We start from the raw sequence: 20,580 nt of genomic DNA, 5'->3' as shown, positions 1-20,580 counted from the left end.
GGAGGAAATCTGAGCAGTGTGGGAGGAAGGACAATGACAAAACTCTGCTACTGCCATATCTGCCCCCTTCTGTGGTTACATTTGTGCCTGGGTGTCATTGGAGAGGGAGCATGCTGCGTCCATCAATGTTCTTTATGTCTTGATGTCTTGAGAGAGGTAGGCACTATAGAGGATTCACAGCTTTATTTTCCTATCCACTCAATTTTTATTTAGCTCCTTCTCACTCCCCAAACCCTTCCCCTCACTTTTGATGGTTCACATTGCCCATAATGAGCTTTGCATGTAACTTCTAATTAGCTGCATGTGTGATTACCGATGGTAGTTAATAGGTGAGAAAAAAGGTCATTGGGATTTGGTGGTGAAATTCATTTGGTCGTGCATGATAACACTTCTGGATATATATAAAAAAGCAGAACTAAAGACTCTTGTGGCACAGTGGTAATGTCCCTACTCCTGAGCCAGCGAGGCCCAGGGTCAAGTCCCACCTGCTCCAGCAGTATGCAAGGACATCTCTGAACAGATTGTTTTTCTTTCATAATCAAACAAAAAGCAGACTGAGGAGAGGATCTTGTGGCACAGGGATAGTGTCTCTACTGCTATACTAGAAGACCTGGGTTCAAATCCCACCTGCTCCAGAAGTGTGCCAAAACATAACCCAACAGGTTGATTCAAAATATCTATGCAGCAGAACTGTGAAGGGCCATTGTGGCACAGTGGTAGTGTCCCTACTTCTGGCAATGGAGGTCCTGTTTGGGTCCTATCTGCTTAGAGGTGAATAATAGGATCTCTGAACAGACTGATTTAAAACAAAAATAAAACAGGATTGTGAAGGGCTTGTGTGGTGAAGTGGTAGTATCCCTACCTCTGAGGCAAGAGGCCTGGGTTTAAGTCCTACCTGCTCCAGAGTTATGTCTCAACATCCCTAGAAAATATAAAATTGGTGAAGTTTATCTTTCAAAGATGGCATTATTGTTTAGTTGGTTAACATGCCTGTCTAGAAAACAGGTTCAAATACAGTGGTTCCTTAAAGATTTCTTCTTTAAACTTGCGTCAAGTACATGTTGTTAATCCAACCAGGGATATGGTAATGTGTAAGAGACAGAATTGCTCAGGGAGCTAGTGGCATAGTGGTAGTGTCCCTACCTCTGAGCCAGGAGGGCTGAGTTCAGACCCACCTGCTCCAGAGGAGTGTAATAAGATCTCTGAACAGGTGGAATAGAAAATATAATAAAGAGATGGGTTTGCAGAGCTGTCCCAGACTAGGACTAGTCTATGTACACCATGGTGGTGTCTCTATTTTGATGTTCAACAATAAATGATGTTCCTTTTCAGTTGTGCTTCTTGAGTTATTGTAGAGTGAAAGTTTACTAATTTGATTCCTGGGATGGCAGTACTGATGATGAGGAGAAAATGAATCGGTTGAGATTGTATTTACTGGTGTTTAAAAGAACGGGAGGTATCTGATAGAAACCTATAAAATTCTAACAGAATTCAGCAGGTTAGATATAGGAAGGATGTTCCTGATAGTGAGAAGTCCAGAAACGGTGGGGGGAGGGGTCATAGTTAAGGATAAGAGGTAAATCTTCTAGGAATGAGATGAGGAGAATTTCTTCATCAGAGCTTTGTGAGCCTATGGAAGTCACTGCCACAAAATAAGTGAGGCCAAAACATTATGTGTTTTCAAGAAGGAGGTAGTCACAGCTCTTGTATCTAAAGGGATACAGAGGAGGATGGGATTAGAGTATTGCGCTCGATGATCAGCCATGATCATATTGAATGGCACAGCTGACTTGATTGTTTGAATGGCTAACACCTGCTCCTATCTTCTATATTTCTATGTTAGTGTGCCTCATAAACATACCTTTAATGCAATACCAGATCCAATACTTAACAGAGCTGTATTCAAATAAAATTTGACATGGAATGACAGTGATTCAAAACTTGGTCAAACAAGTAGCTTTTAAGGAAGGAAGAAACATGGTGAGGAGAGGTGGGGAGACAATGGCCTAGTCATATTATCGCTGGACTGTTAATCCCAGAGACCCAGATAACGTTCTGGGGACCCAGGTTCAAAACCTGCCACAGCAGATGGTGGAATTTGAATTCAATAAAATATCTGGAATTAGGAATCTAATGATGACCATGAATCCATTGTTGATTGTCAGGTAAAAAACCCATCTGGTTTACTAATGCCCTTGAGGGAAGGAAACTGCCATCCTTACCTAGTCTGGCCTACATGTGACTGCAGACCCACAGCAATGTTAGGGATGGGCAATAAATGCTGTCTGGTCAGTGATGCCCTCATCCTGTTAATGATTTTAAAAAAAAGGGTAAAGGATGGAATTTCAAAGTTTAAAGCCAAGGTATTTTCAAGCATAGTGGGTTGAAGACAACCAGGGATACAGCAGAACTGGAGGACCAGGGGGCTGGTGGAAGTAGATAAGGTATGACCACGATAGGTTTGAATATAAGAATGGAAATGTTGGGTTCTTTGATCAGGAGGCAATGCAGACAAAGATGATCAGTGAAAAAAAAAACTTTATTGTGTGAGTTAAGATATGGACAGCAGAGATTTGCATGAATTGAAGATGATGGAAAATGAAAAGTCAGAGTTTGGCCAAGTAATGATTAAATATTCAAGAAGAACTAAGTCATGGATGAGGGTTTCAGCAGTAGTTGAAAACAATGTAGAGATGGAAACTCAGTTCAAGGTAAACGTGGCTGCTAAAGTTACAAACAGTTGGGTTCACTGCCAGTCGGTGATCATGGAAAATAATTAAATAGGTTGATGTCTATACTCTCTGCATGGATGACTTCTACAACCTGTAACATTTTAATCCAACCATGAATTGAGCATCAGTTTGATCACAGCTACGTAGTTGAATTAATAAGCCCCAGTGATTCATTAGAAATGAAAGGAAAATGTGAATGCTGAAAATCTAAAGTTAAAATGTCATAAATCTGTGAGTATCTGGAAGGGAGATGCTTCATTATAACTGAAAAGTGAGCTCAGTGAGCCTCTTTATAGTATGAAAACAAGCAAGAATAAAATTGATTAGCTTAGCTAAACCTCTACAAAAAGAGGTGCTAACATGTTCTCAAAAACATTGTGAGTATATTAAAAAATCATACAAGAACAACTTGAATTACTGCAATGTCTTTACCTTAATCATAAAACAGACTGTGATGCTTCACATGATAGAGAGTGGACACACATCTGAATTAGAAGGAATGAATAAATGACAATTGAAAGTACAATTTATGAAAGAAAAGAATGACTTGCTTTTTGAGCACTTTTTTTTAGGTCTAGTCATGGTTGTAGGTGATACAACAGTCAATATGCACTGATCAAACTCCCATAAACAGCAATGATATAACAATGTTGTTGATTGTGGGGTAAATATTGGCCATGTCACCAGGTATATCTCCTTTGCTCCTTTCTGAAATAGTGCCATGGATCTTTCTACTCTAGCAGGCAGATTTAACATCTTATCCAAAAAACAGCATATTGAGTGGTTCCTTCAGTACAGCACTAGAGTGTCAGCCTTGATTATGTTTTCCTCTTAAGCCCTGGAATGAGCATTGAATTCTAAACCACATGACCCAGAGGCATGAGCTTGAACAAATAATCAGTGAGGGAGCAATGGGAAGAGTTTTGTCAGGTGCTAAGAAGGATTGCATATTTTTTCCCAATGTTTCATTGCAGAAAGTTCTGGCTCATTCATAACTTTTTTTCAGATATTAACAACGGAGAGGGATCACGGAACCAAGAGACAATGAGGGATAAGGGTTTGGTGTCATTAGTAATGGGTCTGTTAACTGATCACATGTCAACAGATAAAATCACAAATTGACGGTACGTAAATCAGGTAGAAAAAGAAGCCAAGAATACAATTCCTGTTGTGATATAAATTGTCTCATTTCCACGTTTTTAATATCATTTATTTTAAGTTTGGGTTTTGAATTTTGTATTAGTAATATATGAATTCTCCATGTTACTGAAATTAATAATTAAGTTGTAAGTAGTTTTGTAGTTATGATGATTTCTTTGAAGACAGTTTGTGAGGGCTACTTTGGCAGCTTAATGGGATTTTGTTTACTTTAGAATTCTATAACCTAGCAAGGTAGACAACTGTGCCACAAGGTCTTTGTTAAAAATTTCTGAACTGCAATTTTTTTAAGCTTAAGGGAAACCCACGTTTACTTTGTTTTGGGTAGTTCAGAGAAGTCCCTGTATGGTGACATATGTGTACAACAGTGCTCCTGAGAAGAGGAGAAATAAGTAAACTAGATTATCTTGGAGAAAGGAGTTCATGATAGTTCCAGATTGGAAGTGCTCGGCTAAAACCCTAAAGACTTGAAGCTGAACTTGTTTAAACTGGGGTACATGATAAGCCATCCGAGGTTTCAGTCCAGGGGTTAAAGTCATGGTTACCTTAGACCTACTGAGATGAGAGCACTGTAGAAGAGTTGATGTTGGGTATTCTATAAGGGATTATTTTTGAAATTTATAAAGAAATGTTTTGTGATTAATTAAACTTTCTGTCTGTTTAAAACTTTGAATTTGTGTTGTAAGTAAATAGGTTGGTTTATTCTATTTTAGCTTCATTTTTCTTGCTTCATAAACTTCTATTTTATTTGGAAACATTGCATGCTTCTGTCTCAGTCAAAGACCAGATCGTTAAAACCAAAAATAAGAACATAAGAATGAGAAGTAGGGGTAGGCACATTTCAGTGCCTTGTCCCTGCTCTGCCATTCAATACTGGCTGATCTATCCTTGGCCTTAACTCCATTTGCCTGTCCGATCCCTATAACCCTTTAACCCATTGTCTATCTCATCCTTAAATTTATTCGGTGTCCTGCCACCCACTGTACTCTGGGGTAGTGAATTCCACAGATTCACAATCCTTTGTTTTAAATCTGCCACCTTTAGTCTAAAACTCATCCTGAATTGCTCCACAAGGGAAACATAGTTCTATATCTAGTTTGCCAATCCCTTTCTATATATTATACACTTCAATTAGATCTCCTCCAGTTCTTCTCACATTTAGTGAGTACAAGCTCAAACTGTTCAATCTCTCCTTATGAATTTTGCATCTCTGGAATTCAGTGAACTTTCTGAGAGCTGCCTCCAATGCAATTATGCCCAAAACAAAATACTATCTACCAGGCCAGAGGTGAATGAGGGTTCTGACTTGTCCAATAATAACATCAGCTCTGATCATATAAATGGAAGAAGGAGCCACAAGTGGAGGTGTGCATGTTAAATTTCAGTTGATGGGTGTTGAGCCAATTGATTGGTAGATAATAAATAACAGTGCTAAATATATGAAGAGGTTGAGGAGGTCAGGGAGGGATAACTCTCTACAATTGCACTCACAATAAATGCCTGGTGCCAATAATCAGAGTGGTCTTCAGTCCATGGACTGGCTAGAAGCTGAAACTGGGCAAGGAGAGAAGGAATGGAATTAAAATGAGAGGAAATACATTGGGTAGAATTGATGCAAGCTAATTGGTCTTGTTTGTAAATTTTGAAAAGATAGCAGAAATATGAGAAAGGAGGATCCTAATACTTAAAGAGAAAGTAAACATACATTTACAGAATAACAACAGCAAACAACAAGGCATATCTGAGAGCTAATCAATGTTAGAGTTGCTTACATTTTGACTCACAGAGATTTGAAGATTGGCTGTGAGATAGCAAGGATTCACATTTCGGGGAGATCTCCATGTTATTGCTGGACTGGCAAAGGTTTCCTGAGAGGTTGAACGGATGAATCCATCCCTGTAGCACAAATGGAGTAAGACATTGTTAAGCATTACAAAAGTATACATACTCAAATATTAAAATTCCACCCAAAATTTTAACTTATTCTGACCACATAACTATCAACACCCACATGGTAAAATTACATTACAAGTTATCAGGATAGGATTGTAAAAAAATTGGGAAAGAAACTAGCAGAGCATGTATCTGATGCCAAGCAACATCTTGATTTTAAAATCCTTATTCCTAGTTCCAAACAAGAGTCATAAGAACATAAAACCCAAGTACAGGAGCAGACAATTCAGCCATTCAAATCTGCTCTGCCATTTTACACCATCATCAATGATTTCATCTCGGCCTCAACCCCACTTGCCTGCTTGTTCTCCGTTACCCTTTAACCTGTCGTTAATTAAAAATCTCTCCCATCCTTTAGTTTATTCAATTTCCCATTATCCACTCACTCTGCGGTAGTGAATTCCACAGGTTCATGGTCCTTTGAATATAGGAATAGGACGTTAATTCAAATGAAGGCACATCTGAAGATATGGTGCAGGAGGAAGGGCTTTAGATTTCTGTGCGTTGGGAGTGTCATTGGGGGTTGTGGAACCTGTACAAGGCAGACAGATTGCACCTAAAATGAAATGGGACCAGCATTCTTGAGGGGAGGTTTGCTTGTGCTGTTGAGGGTTTAAACCAATTTGGCAGGGAGATAGGATCTGGATAAAATATTGAGTAGGGAAGATGAGTCACTAGAACTAGAAGTGATAGAAATTGAGTCAGGAAAGCATAGACATTATAGGCCAGTTAAGGAACAAGGAAATTTGGCAAGGTTGAATGGTATTTATTTTAAAGGTAGGTGTCTGATAAAACTAGTCGAGGCATAGAGTTTAAGAGTAAGGACATTATGCTTGAGCTGTACAAAACATTGGTTAGGCCACAGCTAGATATTGTGTGCAGTTCTGGAATCCATGTTATAGGAGGAATGTGATAGCACTGAAGAGAATGCAGTGAAGATTTACCAGGATATTGCTGGGCTGCAGCATTTCAGTTATGAAAAGAGATTAAACAAGCTGGAGTTGTTTTCCTTGGAACAGAGAAGATTGGGAAGGGACATGAGATATATAAAATTATGAGGGGAACAGATAAGGTGGATAGGAAGAAATGTTACCCCTTATTGGAAGGATCAATGAAGAGGGGACATAGATTTAAGATAAAGGAAAGAAGATTTAGAGGAAATGTGAAGAAAAACTTTTTCACCCAGAGGATGGTAGGAATCTGGAACTCACTGGCTGTAAGAGTGGTAGAGGCAGAAATCCTAATAACATGTAAGAAGTATTTAGATGTGCATTTGCAATGCTAATGCATACAAGACTATGGGCCAAGTGCTACAAAATGGGATCAGAATAGTTAGGTGGTTGTTCTTGATCGACGTGAATACAATGGGCCCAGGGGCCTTTTTATGAGCTGTAGACCTCTACGACTCTATGACTGCTCAATCTCTCTTGAGGTTTTTGTCTCATCTCTGGAATCAATCTAGTGAATTTCTTCTGAACTGACTCCAATGGAACAACATTCCAAAAACTGCACACAATATTGTCGGTGCAGTCTTACTAATGCCTTGCACAGTTGAGGCAACACTTTGCTACACTTATACTCTGTTTCTTAGCAACAGATGCAAAAATTTCATTTGCCTTCCTCATTACCTGTTGTACCTGCATATCAGCTTTCTGTAATTTGTGCATGAGAACACCTAGATTACTCTGCACAGAAGCACTCAAGTTTCTCTCCATTTAGATAATAAGTTGCCTTTCTATTCTTCCAACCAAAATGGATAACCTCACACTTAACTGTGTTAAACTTCATCTGCCAAATTTTGGCTCATTCACCTAACTTATCTATATCTATTTGTACATTTCTTATTTCTTTATTGTAACTTACTTTCCCACCTATTTTGTTGACAGCTGCAAATTTATCTATAGTACTTGGTATCCCTGCATCCAAGTCATTAAGATAGATTGTAAATAGTTGGAACTCAAGGACTGAACCCTCAGGCACCCCAATAGTTACATTTTGCCAACTAGGAAAAGACCCATTTATCCCAATTCTCTGCTTTCTGTTTGTTAGCCAATCCTCTATCCAAACTAATAAATTACCCCAATCCCATGAGATATTACCTTATGTATTAATCTTCATGTGACACCTTATCAAAAGCTTTCCAGATATAGAATATCTGGATTCCCACTATCCACTTGCTAGTTACATCTTCAAAGAATGCTAGCAAATTAGTCACATGATTCACCTTTCATAAAACCATGCTGACTATAATAGATTGTGTTTTGATTTTCCAAATGTTCTATATTACTTCCTTTATAATGGATCTAACAATTTCCCAATGACAGATGTTAAACTGACTGCTTCATAGTTTCCTACATACTTCCTCCAGTGATTTTTGGAATATTATAACTAATGGATGCATTATCTCTGCTGTCACTTCCTTTAAGACCCTAAGCTGTATGCTATCAAGCCCTGGGGTCTCGTCTGTCTTCAACTCAAACAGTTTGCATAGTACTTTTTCCTAGTGGTGATGAGTGTTCCAAGTTCCATCCTTTCTATAGCCTCTGCATTTCCTGTTACTATCAGGATGGTAGTAATGTCCTTCACTGTGAAAACTGAGGCAAAATATTGATGTAGTGTGTCCACCGGTTCTGTACTTTCCACTATTAATTCCCCAGTCTTATCATCATGCACTTTAGCTACTCTCTTCCCTTTATATACTTGTAGAAGATTTTGCTATCTGAATTTATATTTTGTACTAGTTTTCTTTCATAATTTACTACATTATAATCATAAACTTTGCTTTTTGTATTACCTTTTTCTTAGTAACCCTTTGTTGATCTTTAAATGATTCCCAATTTTCCAGCTGGCCTCTGGCCTTCACAATATGGTATGCCTTAGTTTATGTCGTTGTTATCTCTAACTTCCTTGCTTAGCCAAGGATATTTTTCCGCCTTTTACAATCTTTCTTCCACTTTGGAATATATTTTAGTCAGGAGGAATTCAATGTCTCCTTAAACATCGCCACTGCTCATCAAGTGTCTTGCCTTTTTAGTCTTCCTGCTCAGTCCACTAGGGTGAAATCCATGCTCGTGCAAATGTAATTACCTTTGATAATTCCCAAATATTAGTGTTGGACTTCAGTCTCTCGCCTTCAAACTGATTTTGGAATTCTAGAATCCTATGATCACTCTTCCCTAGAGGTTCTTCTACAAAAAGATCGTTCATTAATCCCACCTCATGACACAATATGGAATCCAGAATAGCCTGCTCCCTGGTTAGTTACACAACATATTGCTCCAAGAAACAATCTCTAATGCATTCAATGAACTCTCCCTCAAGTCCACCCTTGCCAACTCAATTAATCCACTCTATAAGCATATTAAAATCAATCATGCTTATTGCTGTACCTTTCTTACAAGCTGTTAGCATTTCCTGGTTTATACTGTTCCCTGCTGTGGAACTGCTGTTTGGGGACCTATACATCATTCCCATCAGGAATTTCTTTCATTTGCTATTTCTTATTTCTATCCAGACTGATTCTACATCTTGATCTCCAGTGCCATTATGATTTCTCACTGCAGCACAGATCTCTTGCTTCACAGCAAAGCCACAACATCTCCTTTCCTTCCTGCCTATCATTTCAAAACACTGAATACACTTGGATATTCAATTCCAAACCTGAACTTCCTGCAACCATGCCTCAGGAATCATCAGCAACTCATACCTATTCACCTCTATTTGTGCTGTTAACTCATTAATTTTATCCTGTATGCTTCATGCATCTAGATACAAAGCCTATGAGTTTGTTCTATTATTAAATATCACTCTTCTTGTGTGATTCCTTGATGCAATATGACATTCACACATTCTGTTCCTTCTTTTTATTTTCTGGTAACAATCAAGCCTCATCATTAATTTTTCTTTATTCATTCACGGGATAAGGGCGTCACTATTTAGACAGCATTTATTGCCCACCCCTAATTGCCCAGAGGGCAGTTGAGGGTCAACCACATTGCTGTGGGTCTGGAGTCACATGTAGGCCAGACCAGGTAAGGATGGCAGTTTCCTTCCCTAAAGGACATTAGTGAACCAGATGGGTTTTTCCAACATTCGGCAATGGATTCATGGTCATTATTAGATTCTTAATTCCAGATATTTTATTGAATTTGAATTCCACCATCTGCCATGGTGGGATTCAAACCTGAGTCCCCAGAACACTATCTGGGTCTCTGGATTAATAGTCCATCAATAATACCACTAGGCCATCACCTTCCCATCCTGATCTGCATGCCTACATTCTCTTTTAACTTTGATTTTATAATTTTCCATGCAACTGAACTCTCCCCCTCACTATTTAGTTTGAAGCTACATCTACAGCCCTAGTTATACGAATCTCCAGGACTCTGGTCCCAGCATGATTCAGGTGGAGCCTATCCCATAGGAACAGCACCTTCTTTACCCAGTACCAGTGCCAATGCTCCAAGAATTCAAACTTGTTTCGCCCACACCAAACTTTGAGCCATGGACTTATCTCTTTAATCTTATTGACATTGTGCCAATTAGCTCATGGCTCAGGTCGTACACCACATTACTGATTAGTGTGGTAGGCCAAAGGCAGAGTGGAGGAACAGCAGTATCCTTCTTCTGGGTATGGTAACAGCGTAAAATGACCATCTTCACCTGCTGCTCAAACGTTTGTGATACATTACATTTCCAGAGTAAGTTGAGATAGTCTGGGCTCTGTTTTCACTTTTTCACGGGATATGGGCATTGCTGGCTCGGCCAGCATTAATAGAGTCATAGAGTCACACAGCATGGAAACAGACCCTTTGGTCCAACTTATCCTTGTTGATCAGGTTTCTCAAATTAGTCTCATTTGCCTGCATTTGGCCCATAACTCTCTGAACCTTTCCTATTCATCTACCTGTCCAAAAGACATTTAAATGTTGTAACTGAACCTGCATCCACCACTTCCTCTGGCAGTTATTCCATGAACACACCACTCTCTGTGTGAAAAAGTTACCCCTCTTGAATCTTTCCCCTCTTACCTTAAATCTATGCCCCCTAATTTTGAACTCCCACACCCTGGGGAAAAGACCTTTGCTATTTATCATATCTCTGCCCCTCATGATTTTATAAACCTCTATAAGGTCACCCCTCAACTTCCTACACTCCAGTGAAAAAAGTCCCAGCCTATCCAGCCTCCCCTTATAATTCAAACCCTCTAGTCCCAGCACCATCTTGTATATCTTTTCTGAACCCTCTCCAATTCAATTATATCCTTCCTATACCAGGGTGACCAGAAATGGACACAGTACTCCAACAGTGGCCTCAGCAATGTCCTGTACAACTTCAACATGATGGCCCAGCTCCTATACTCAGTGGTCTCAGCCATGAAGACAAGCAGTAGCCATGTGAGTAATATTCAATTTGAAACATTGTTTTCCAATCTGCAAATCCAATTTGACTTGAGTATTTCCAGTATTTTCTGGTTAATTTCCATTAATGTCAACAGTCATTGTATGAATATCCTAAGATCTTCAGCTGAAACTTTAATTGGCTATAGAAAAGCAGTCCATTAAATAAGATTATCTTCCTTCCACTATTACCTTTCATGTTGGACAAGTAAAGACTCCAGGTCAACTTTCTCAAGTCTGGTAGCAAAGCATGGTTGAGCAAAACATGTAGTTTGAATTTCATGTTCAGCCACTTCTGTCATAAGTCACATCAAAAGCAATGGCATATCCTTTGGAGGTGGAAGAAATCTTTACTGAGATTCAAACCTATTAGCTTTGACAAATGAAACTACTGTATTATACAACAATGCCATGTAGACAGCTTTAATATTATGAACTTTATTTTCCCTTTGTAACTTATTTTAATTTAAATCTGATTAATTTTCACTAGGATAATTAATGCAACATGATTCTGGGAAGCAGTCCTTTCTTTAAACCTTAAATTCTGTCATTTGATATTGAACTGCCATATTTATTTCAGGGTATAACTTAATTAGCTGATGTGCTGTCAAGGTAATGCATCTTAGTACCAGGTGTTTGAATGTTTATTAAGGACTGAGTTTTTATCACAGAGGCTGGATAAAGGAGTTGGAATTATTTTTTGAGGAAACCACATCTGATGGAAACAGAATGAAATTTAGGATTTCACTTACACACTTAACTGATTATGGAGACAGTTAGAATGAGTGGTGACACAAATGAAAGTAAATGAAACGTGGAACTCATTTAGATACCCACAGAAGCCATCTCTGCTGATTGTCTTGGAAGAGAAATCTGCGGTTAATACTAAAGCCTTATAGTGTAGAGAAATAAGATGTCACAGGGGAATCAGAAGCTTGGTAGCCAGGGCAGAGTGAAACATTGCTTCTTAATGTTTACCTGGATATAATGCTGAAGACCACGATGGAAAGAAAGGAGGGTGAGTTCTTGGAGTATGACAGGAAAAGATTACTTCATCATGCAGAAGGAATATTTCTCCCTAGAATATAATTTCCAACTGTACCTTCTCTCCTACCTTCTGATTTTCCCCTGTTAAGTTTTCTTCTTCTAGGATCTCACTGTCTTCAAAGGCCACAACTCTTCTGATGGATATATTAGGACAGTGTGCTTGGAGGATTTAGATCATTCCAGTAGAGGATTGTAGGGCACCGTGCATCTGGTCTAATTCCCAGTGGTCTTTGATCTTGCAAAGCACCAATCAGTTGTGAACCTGATATGTTATCCAGTCATGGTGAAGAGGGCAGCTGTCACTAGTGTGCCGGTGCCTTCAAGATACACAAAGATCCATATCTTACGCTTAATGATCCAGCTGTGATAAAATTCAAAATTACAGTTAGCATGACTGTCACTGGCAGAGTCTGGTGATAAATGTTATGAGATCTACACTGATGAGGGCACAACTGTCTGCCATGAGGTGCCTTAGAGAGATACAATCTCCTGTTAAATATTTAAATATAGTTGCAAATACAATTTAGCAGAAGCACCGACTGGAGGTCTTTAATTAATATGGATCATTTGTTGAGATTGTTACCATGCGAGTGATTAAATGGCCTTAGAACACAGATACGAAAATTAAGAAACTTAAAAGCTCTATGTTCTATGCTCTGCTTTAAATGTCACAAATGATAACAATAAAGTGAAAAAGTATTTTCAAATTTATAATAATGAAATCAGATAAATGAGAAAGAAAAGCTGGCAAATGGGACAATTGATAATAATGGGAAATGATGGTATCCCCAAAAGGCATAAAAAGGGGCAGCAAAAGATGGGAGAGTCAAAAATTTAAAATTAAATTTAAAATAAGATTTTAAAAGGAGGCACAAGAACAAGAGCAGGAAGGACCGTCTGTAGTGGGTGGCAGGGTGGCTCATAGCGCCAGGGACCTCAGTTCGATTCCAACCTTGGGTCACGGTGTGGAGATTGCACGCTTGCCTCTTGTCTATGTGGGTTTCTGTTGGGTGTTCGGTTTCCTCCCACAATGTAGAGATGTGCAGGCTAGGTGGATTAGCCATTGTAAATGCAGTGCTATGGGGATTGGGTGAGGGTCTGGGTCTGGGTGGGATGGTCCTCGGAGGGTTCGTGTAGACTAGATGTTCCGATAGGCCTCTTTCTGCTCTGTAGGGACTCTATGATTCTCTCTATATAGCCCACTGAGATTGCACCAACATTCAATATGATCAAAATCAGCTCTACCTTCCCATTCTATTGCCAAATCCTTCAATTCCCTTATCCATAAATCTATCAATCCCAGGTGTGAACATTGTCAAGGACTCAGTATGCATAGCCTTGTGAGGTAGAGAATTACAAAGATTCACAATCTTCTTAGATTCTTGGGACATTGGAACTAGTTTTGGGGATGGATGCTGTATTCAAGAGGGACTGGGATGGTATCAGTATTCTCAAGGGGAGATTTACTCGTGTGTTTGGGAACAGTTTAAATTAATTTAGCAGGAGGATGGATATTAACATATAGGAATGGAAAAGGTGAATATGTCGCAGAAAGCGAGTTTGGACAGTACTATAGGAAGTAGCACCATAATAGATTGAAGCAGACTGAGAAGGACCATGAAGAATACAAAGGTGGCCTTAGAAAGCATGTAAGTAAGCGTACAAAATATGCTGAATATGACTGGTGAGCTAAAGCAAAAACAGCCATGTGGCTATAGGATGCAGTAGTGATGACAGGAATATAGTTTAAAAACGGTGAGGGCTGGACATTTAATACTCAAGGGTACAAAGTGCTTTGAAAAGATAGGTAAGCTATAGGAGTAAAAATGTTGACTACAGTCAAGGAAGTGCTCCATTGTTCAGAAATTCTTTTGCCTTCTTATTCCAATACAATCCCAATCAATGTTTGGGTAATTGAAGTTATGCAAATATCACCACTCTATACTCCTTGTTAACTAACTAGCTGCTTACAGTGTGAAAAAAATTTGTCTTGCATTGTATTTTCTTCTTCTGCACTTCAGATCTGTGCCTCTTACTCTTGATCTTGCTGCGAGTGGGAAGAATTTCTCATCATGTATCCTGTCCAGACAGTTGATGATTTTGAAAATTTTTATCAAATTTCCCCTTAGATTCTCCTTTCTAATTAAAACAGTCCTAATTGATATTCAAAACCAAAGTTTCAGATCCCTGAAACCATTCTTGCAAATCTCTTTTGTTCTCTCTCCAATGTGTACACATTCCTTCTGAAGTGCCCAGAATTGTCTACAACATTTCTTCTGTGGTCGCTTGCTCTGGTTGGACACGGCATAGCATGCTATAATTATGGGTCACACACAGTCAGGGGTGTTCTGCAAAACATCTCCAGTCATGTCCAAGCATTGGAACTTGATCTTCAGCAAGCTTATCATCTGCTTCATTGTGGCCCTATGGAATAATGGGCTGGACTATATCTACACCTGACCTCAGTCAGGCAGTTGCATAACACAATTAACAGACATGGTTGCAGAGGATAAACTTTATCTGCCAACAACCATCTTGTAAGGCTTCCAGTCCTTGATAGTTTAGCATACTCCTCCAGACAGCGGGACATAGAGAACTCCAAGGAGGGGGCCATGGAGTGCCTCCACAAGGACGTTTTACACAGGGATCTAATTCCGATAAATGCAGCACAAGCCACGTCAGGCCAACAGCAGTAGATTGTGGTGCTGTATGATTATCATAGCTTGTTTTCTCCATCTCACATCATCTGAGAATAGCAGCATTACATAAAAGAGGATATTGGAGAAGGGTCTAGGCCCAAAACATCAGCTTTCCTGCTCCTCTGATGCTGCTTGGTCAGCTGTGTTCATCCAGCTCCACACCTTGTTATCTCTTTATTGAAGATACTGACAGTTCAAGATGAGAGGAAATCAGTTCTGTTTCCTTGTACAGCCAATGAGATCTTGATTGTTTTTGTGAATTGTGGCCTGCAGGTTCCATTTTTAAGGTTGCCTGTGTTTACATCTGCTTCACAGAAATGACTACCTTCAATTTGTAATAATCAATGATTTTGGACATTGTTGGCTGGTCAGCATTTTTATTGTCTGCCCCTAGTTGCCCTTGTTGAACTGCTGCAGTCCACCTACTGTAGGTTGACCTATAATGCCCTTAGGGAGTGAATTCCAGAATTGTGACCCAGCATCAGACAATATATTTCCAAGTCAGGATGGTGAGTGGCTTGGAGGGGAACTTGAAGGGGTGGTGTTCCCACGCATCTGCTGACCTTGTCCTTCTAGATGAAAGTTGTTGTGGTTTGGAAGGTACTGTTTGAGGAATCTTTGATGATTTTCTACAGGGTATCTTGTACATAGTACACATTGCTGCTACTGAGTGTCGGTACAGTGGGTGTGGTGGCAATTAAGTGGGCTGCTTTGTTCTGGATGGTGTCAAACTTCTTGAGTGTTGTTGGAGCTGCACCCATCCAGGCACGTGGGGAATATTCCAACATATTCCTGACTTGTGCCTTGTAGATGGTGAATAGGGTTTGGGGAGTCAGGAGCTGAGTTACTCGCTGCAGTATTCCCAGCTTCTGACCTGCTCTTGTAGCCACTGTATTTATGTGGTGAGTCCAGTTGAGTTTCTGGTCAATGATAACACCCAGAATGTTGATAGCGGGGGATTCAGTGATGATAACACTGTTGAATGTCATGCGGCTGTAGCTATATTGTCTCATATTGGTGATGATCATAGCCTGGCATTTGCGTGGTATGAATGTTACTTGCCACTTGCCAGCCCAAGCCTGGAATTTGATCAGATCTTGTTGCATTTGAACCGAGACTGCCTCAGTATCTGAGGAGTCTTGAATGGTGCTGAATGTTGTTCATCGACGATTGCACAACATTCAGCACCATTCGTGACTCCTCAGATACTGAAGCAACTATATTCAAATGCAACAAGATCTGGACAATATCTAGGCTTGGGTTGACAAGTGGCAAGTAACATTCGTGCCACACAAGTGCCAGGCTATGACCATCACCAATATAACACAATCTAAGCATCGCCTTTTGACATTCAATGGTGTTAGTAACACTAAATCCCGAACTATCAACATCTTGAGGTGACCATTGACCAAAAACTCAACTGGGTTCACCATACAAACACAATGGCTACAAGAGCAAGTCAGAGGCTAGGAATACAATGGCAAGTAATTCACCTCTTGATTCCCTAAAGCCTGTCCGCCATATATAAGGCCTACATCAAGAGTATGATGGAATACTTCCCACTTGCCTGGATGGATGCAGCATTTAAGAAACCCTCGACATCTCCCAGGACAAAGCAGCCTGCTTAATTAGCACCACATCCACAAGCATCTACTTCCATCATTGATGCTCAATAGCAGCAGTATGTATTATCTACAAGATGCACTCAGAAATTTACCAAAGATCTTTAGAAAGCACCTTCCAAACTGACGACCACTTCCTTTTGGGGAGGTGATGGCCTAGTGGTATTATTGCTAGACTGTTAATCCAGAGACCTGGATAACATTCTGGGGACCTGGGTTCAAATCCTGCCACGGCAGATTTTGGAATTTGAATTCAATAAAATACCTGGAATTAAGAATCTAGTGAAGACTATGAATCCATTGTCGATCATCGGGAAAAATCCATCTGGCTCACTAATGTCCTTTAGGGAAGGAAACTGCCATCCTTACATGGTCTGGCCTACATGTGACTCCAGACCCACAGCAATGTGGTTGATTCTGAACTGCCCTCTGGACAATTAGGGATGGGCAATAAATGCTGCCTAGCCAGCGATGCCCACATCCTGTTAATGAATAAATAAAGGACCTAGAAGGACAAGGGCTACAGATGGGAGCACCACCACCTGCGAGTTCCCCTCCAAGCCACTCACTATCCTAACTTGGGAATATATTGCTGTTCTTTCACTGGGTCTGGGTCAAAATCTTGGAATTTCCTCCTAAAGCCATTGTTGGTCAACCTACAGGACATTGACTGCAGTGGTCAAAGAATTACCTTCTAACTGGCAACTAGGGATGGGCGATAAATGGACATCCCCACATCCTGAGTGAATGGACAAAGTCGTGACCACAAATTGAGAAAATACTCAGCTGCGGAGAATGATAGGGCACGTGCAGAGTATTTGGCAGCAGCACTCGAAGTAGATCAGCAAATTTGTTTGATAGATTGTGTTTGGTTTCACCTATTATTTTCTTCAGATATTCATGGAGGGATAGGCATTATCTATGCATATTAAGATGGGACAGGCATTTTACATTGAGTTACTTGTTCAAACCTTTAAATATACTTATCAATCTTTTGAAATTGTTGCAGAGAAGAAAAATATCCATAGTTAATGTCATGAACTGAACTGGCAAATTATACCTAATAATGAACAGATTACATCAGGTAAATGTTTACAAAATTTAGGGCAGCACTAGAAATGTTCTTACATGAAATTGTACATTAGGCAGGCTGTTAAAGGAAACAAATTCATCAATCCTTCTTGTACCAGACCCAAAACTGTTTCATTTTGCAGTGTTTTGCCAGTGAAGTGGTAAGCAATATGTTCCTCAAAGGAAGTGTTTATCTGATCTGTGAGTACTGGGGGCACTTCCTATAGAGGTCAATGAAAACATTGGTTGTGAATAATCATGTTGGACTCCCAAGTTAACTGTTTAGTAATATTAGTAGATTGGCATCATATTAATATTCACAAAGGCAATGAAAATCCTTTAAATAAAACTGGTTGATTTGAATGTTTTTCATCTCAGAGTTGCTGATGATTGCTTGTAAGTTGTATTGGTGTTATTTGTTAAAGCACCTTGCCTTAGGGTCCGTGATGTCTCGGATCATGTTTTCGGGATCCTGAAGGGGGAGGGGGAGCAGCCCCAAGTCGTGGTCCACATAGGCACCAACGACATAGGTAGGAAAAGGGATGGGGACGTAAGGCAGAAATTCAAGGAGCGAGGGTGGAAGATTAGAGCTAGAACAAACAGAGTTGTTATCTCTGGTTTGTTACCCGTGCCACGTGCTAGCGAGGCGAGGAATAGGGAGAGAGAGCAGTTGAACACGTGGCTACAGGGATGGTGCAGGAGGGAGGGATTCAGATACCTGGATAATTGGGGCTAATTCTGGGGTAGGTGGGACCTCTACAAACGGGATGGTCGACACCTGAACCAGAGGGGTACCAATATCCTGGGGGGGAAATTTGCTAATGCTCTTCGGGAGGGTTTAAACTAATTCAACAGGGGGATGGGAACCTGAATTGTAGCTCCAGTGTACAGGAGGTTGAGAGTAGTGAGGTCATAAATAAGGTTTCAAGGTCGCAGGAGTGTACCGGCAGGCAGGAAGGTGGTTTGAAGTGTGTCTACTTCAATGCCAGGAGCATCCGGAATAAAGTGGGTGAACTTGCAGCATGGGTTGGTACCTGGGACTTCGATGTTGTGGCCATTTCAGAGACATGGATAGAGCAGGGACAGGAATGGTTGTTGCAGGTTCCGGGGTTTAGATGTTTCAGTAAGATCAGGGAAGGTGGTAAAAGAGGGGGAGGTGTGGCATTGTTAGTCAAGGACAGTATTACGGTGGCAGAAAGGACTTTTGATGACAACTCGTCTACTGAGGTAGTATGGGCTGAGGTTAGAACCAGGAAAGGAGAGGTCACCCTGTTGGGAGTTTTCTATAGGCCTCCGAAAAGTTCCAAAGTTGGAGAGGAAAAGATTGCAAAGATGATTCTGGATAGGAGCAAAAGTAACAGGGTAGTTGTTATGGGGGACTTTAACTTTCCAAATATTGACTGGAAACGCTATAGTTCGAGTACTTCAGATGGGTCAGTTTTTGTCCAATGTGTGCAGGAGGGTTTCCTGACACAGTATGTAGATAGGCCAACAAGAGGCGAGGCCACATTGGATTTGGTACTGGGTAATGAACCAGGCCAGGTGTCAGATTTGAAGGTAGGAGAGCACTTTGGTGATAGTGACCACAATTCAGTTACGTTTACTTTAGCGATGGAAAGGGATCGGTATATAAAGCAGGGCAAGAGTTATAGCTGGGGGAAAGGCAATTATGAGGCGATGAGGCAAGATTTAGGATGCATAGGATGGAGAAGGAAATTGCAGGGGCTGGGCACAATTGAAACGTGGAGCTTGTTCAACGAACAGCTACTGCGTGTCCTTGAGAAGTATGTACCTGTCAGGCAGGGAGGAAGTGGTCGAGCGAGGGAACCGTGGTTTACTAAAGAAGTTGAATCTCTTGTCAAGAGGAAGAAGGAGGCTTATGTAGAGATGAGGCGTGAAGGCTCAGTGAGGGCGCTTGAGAGTTACAAGTTAGCCAGGAAGGACCTAAAGAGAGAGCTAAGAAGAGCCAGGAGGGGACATGAGAAGTCTTTAGCAGGTAGGATCAAGGAAAACCCTAAAGCTTTCTATAGGTATGTCAGGAATAAAAGAATGACTAGAGTAAGATTAGGGCCTGTCAGGACAGTAGTGGGAAGTTGTGCGTGGAGTCCGAAGAGATAGGAGAGGCGCTAAATGAATATTTTCCGTCAGTATTCACACAGGAAAAAGACAATGTCGTCGAGGAGAATACTGAGATACATTCTATCAGACTAGACGGGATTGACGTTCATAAGGAGGAGGTGTTAGCAATTCTGGAAGGTGTGAAAATAAATAAGTCCCCTGGGCCGGATGGGATTTATCCTAGGATTCTCTGGGAAGCTAGAGAGGAGATTGCAGAGCCTTTGGCTTTGATCTTTATGTCGTCATTGTCTTCAGGAATAGTGCCAGAAGACTGGAGACTAGCAAATGTTGTCCCCTTGTTCAAGAAGGGGAGTAGAGACAACCCTGGTAATTATAGACCAGTGAGCCTTACTTCGGTTGTGGGTAAAGTGTTGGAAAGGATTATAAGAGATAGGATTTATAATCATCTAGAAAGGAATAATTTGATTAGGGATAGTCAACACGGTTTTGTGAAGGGTAGGTCGTGCCTCACAAACCTTATTGAGTTCTTTGAGAAGGTGACCAAACAGGTGGATGAGGGTAAAGCGGTTGATGTGGTGTATTTGGATTTCAGTAAAGCGTTTGATAAGGTTCCCCATGGTAGGCTATTGCAGAAAATACGGAGGCATGGGATTGAGGGTGATTTAGCGGTTTTGATCAGAAATTGGCTAGCTGTAAGAAGACAGAGGGTGGTGGTTGATGGGAAATGTTCATCCTGGAGTTCAGTTACTAGTGGTGTACCTCAAGGATCTGTTTTGGGGCCACTGCTGTTTGTCATTTTTATAAATGACCTGGATGAGGG

The sequence above is a fragment of the Rhincodon typus genome, chromosome 26 (genome assembly GCF_021869965.1).
Source record: "Rhincodon typus isolate 14 chromosome 26, sRhiTyp1.1, whole genome shotgun sequence".
In the NCBI taxonomy this organism is placed as follows: Eukaryota; Metazoa; Chordata; class Chondrichthyes; order Orectolobiformes; family Rhincodontidae; genus Rhincodon; species Rhincodon typus.
Note: the sequence above shows the minus strand (reverse complement) of the source record.